The following is a 3917-nucleotide window of genomic DNA, read 5'->3' as shown; positions in this document are numbered from 1 at the left end:
TATATATATATGTACACACATATATATACATGTATATATATATTTACATGCATATACATATATACATATATACATATATATATATAAGTATGTCTACATATATATGCATAAACAGACGCACACAAATATATATATATATATATATCCCTCTGTATATATATATATAGGCGTGAGTTTGTATACAACTAAAAAGTGAGAAAGAGTTAAACAAGGAAAATATCAGACTAGTGAGATAGATAGATAGATAGATAGATAGAGAGAGAGAGAGAGAGAGGGGGGGAGATAAATAGAGAGTGAATGAGAGAAAGTCAGACAGACTGACAGACAGAGACAGAGTGACATAGATGTAAACACTGAGTCAGTTATATCGATTGATAACCTTCCCTGAAGACCTACGTATTTCAGTAACTGTGCAGGTGTGGATGTATGGGTACATAAGGTATGTGCTGGTGTGTTTATGTCCGTATTTGTGTGTGTGTGTGTCTGGGTTTGTACACGTACGTTCGCTATTAAAGTGCATACAAGAAATTAGGCACGCACGCTATTGTAGAAATGTGAAAGTGGCAATAAGAGGCAATGCTGAAATAAGAGAGTAGGACGAAGAGAGAAGAGTAAGACACAGAGAATTAACCTCTTCTTCCTCTCCCAGATGAGACCTGCACTGTTGTACTCACTCTTGTAGTCTCACTTTTTCTGTTTCTTCCTCTCCGTTTGGTTTCAATGACGTGAAATGCTAGTTTAGTATATTGAAACCCCTCCGAGACTCAGTTAGAGAGAAAACAATGGAAAGGAAAGAATGATATGACACAACACAGCGAAAAAGAGAGACAGTGGTGGAAAGAAGAAGAGAGATTGTAAAGAAAAGGCAGAGAGGGGCTTCAGAACGAAAGAAAGAAAGAAAGAAAGACAGGAGAGGGAATAAATACAGGCTGGCAGAGAGAAAGAAAGAGGGGGAAGAGAGAAAGAGAGAGAGGGAAGAGAAAAAGAGAGAGATGGAAGAGAGAAAGAGAGAGAGCGAAGAGAGAAAAAGGGAGAGGGGAGAGAGAAAGAGAGGGAAGCGATGAGAAAGAGAATTAGGGCTAAGAAACGAGTGTGTGAGAGAAAGAAAGAAAGAAAGAAAGAAGGAAAGAAAGAAAGAAAGAAAAAGAAAAGAAGAAAGAAAGAAAGAAAGAAAGAAACAAAGAAAGAAAGGACTGGGAATGAAGATAGAGAGAAGGAGACAAAGACAGGGAAATGACATACAGACAAACAGACAAACAGACTGACAGAAAAATAAATAGACAAACGAGACAGAAAGAGACAGAAATAATTGAACTTCTGGTGACGAGAGACTCAGAGATAGCATGTGTGATGGTGATGGTTGCCAAGCTCAGTAAACCCCCCGGAGTACCTTACGAAGCATTGTCTCTGAGCGAGTTAATTGCGTTTTGACATATTAGGTTGCTAGCAGTGATTGAACTTCCGAACCCTTAGCTCACCGAGGAATCAAAACCAATTTCACAAATTGCTAATCAGACTCTTGATGAAGATTATGTGGACTTATTTTCTATCACTTTAGGTTTAGCAAAGCAAAGTTTGTAGAATATTGGCACTGTAGTGTATGGAATTGCGATTGGAATATGACGATGCAGTAAGATCTATACATACGTGCATGCACATATATATAACTTGATATATATGTATATACTGAATCAAGCTAGCAAACCGAAACTTCGAAGTCACCATGAACCTATTGCTTGCAAACGTTTAATAAATATATACCCTAATGAAAGTACACAGCAATCTTTCTGTTTAATGCTAAGCTGGTATTAAAATAGCGTGACCAACATAAAAACAGGTACATATACATATACACTTACATATATACATCAAGCGTGGGTACAAACACATACACACACACGAATATTTCTTTCTGACTTCGGATCTTAAAATGATAGTCTCTGAATTTCATTCCTACATGAGCCACAGCAAAAATAAAATGCTAGTCAACTCAGAGGGAATGATCATTATGCAAATATTCACATCCGCCATATTTACGACGTTATCCCAATGTAAAAACGTTTACGCTACCAACATTAGCCTTAAGGTGCAAGGAAAACTCAGATGCTATACCTCATTATGTTTTGCGGTCAAATCCAGCAATGGCCGACTTTTCAATAATACTTTATATTGGAAAAGTGATAATCAAACTTCTTTCAGATATTTACGACTATCAAAGCATTGATTGTGTGTAGTGTATTAGAGGATCCCTCCACAAGACATCAATCTATCAGTCTGGCAATTAATGCGTCCATATATATTTTTTTCTTCCCATCTGCTCCAAGTACACACACACACAAACACACATACACGCACACATGCCCAAATAGAAGAATGTATCTATGTACACAGATATGTAATCTTCTATCTATATATACATGCATACATATAAATATATATGCATATATGAATGCATATATATGTGTCTATATGTGTGTACGTACGTGTGTGTGTATGTATGTATATATAGATGGATAGATAGAAAGAGAAATACAAATATACATACACATAAATCTATTTATCTATCTATCCCTTGTGCCTGTCTGTATCTGTGTATGTATGTGTGCACTCACGTGTGTGCATGTACTTCGTATTTATCATGCTCTCACAAATGTAGAGATAACTTCGTGAGCATAAATTGTCTTGAATATATGACGTATCATTATACATTCTCTGCATACAAATACTTGTACACACACGCACACACACAACACACGAACGCACACACATGATTGTGCATATGTGAGTGTGTGTGTGCCTAGGTCACAGATGCACCTAAGTCGTAGACAAGCACAGCAACTATGCCAAAGGTTTTGTACATCTCTAAATATTAACACAAATAGGAAATACAATTTATTGTACTTTAGCTTAATTGAAAAACTAACACACTATAAAATATTTTTCTCCCCTCCTACGTACAACAGACAACAACAACAACAACAACAACAAAAATGATTTTGAAATAGTTATTGCAAAGAGAAAGTGAGAGAAATCACGAGAGAAGGTTAGAGGTAGAAGGAGAAAATAAATTCTCTCTTTATTTCCACATAAACATACAAATCTACTCCCTCGTAATGCATATTCAATATTCACACCCTATAAACTTGAACAGAACAATAACTACTATTAACTTCTCATGAAAATATATCAAGTATTCTGATTATTATTTTATGCAACAGGGAAAAATAAAAAAAAATAATAAATCGGAACAACTATAAAATATATGAATAAAAAAAAAAAGCAGAAAACAAAAAAAAAACATATGAATAGATTTAAAGGATTGCAATATTTGTTGCATGCGTTGCTGCTGTTGATGATGCTGTTGTTTGCAATGTTTGCAATGTTTGTTGTTGTTGTCGGCGTTGGTGTTTTGTCGTAGCTGTAGATGAGGAAACGTTCGTATTTTGTAGCAAGCGTTGGTGGAAGTGCGCATGGCTAGTCACAGGAAGCAGTAAAACTTCATATATAAGGGATTTTTTTTTATTAGTGTTCTTTCACGTTATATACATATACAACACACAATGACACACACGCACACACACACACACACACACACACACACACACACACACACACAAATACATACACACATTTATACGCATATATATACATATATGAGGTTTCCAAGTCTCCGTGGTGAACACATATCTAACATATCTAAAGTATATATGTATATATTTATGTATATTTATATATATACATGCATACATTATATATATACACATATGTATATATTCATATATATGAAATTATAAGTCTGAGAGGTAAATGCGTATGTAAATGAATAAATGGATACATATATATGTGCATATATATGTATATATGTATATATATATATATATATATATATATATATATATATATATATATATATATAT

This window comes from Octopus bimaculoides, chromosome 17, assembly GCF_001194135.2.
Source record: "Octopus bimaculoides isolate UCB-OBI-ISO-001 chromosome 17, ASM119413v2, whole genome shotgun sequence".
Lineage (NCBI taxonomy): Eukaryota > Metazoa > Mollusca > Cephalopoda > Octopoda > Octopodidae > Octopus > Octopus bimaculoides.
This window is presented reverse-complemented; position numbering follows the sequence as displayed.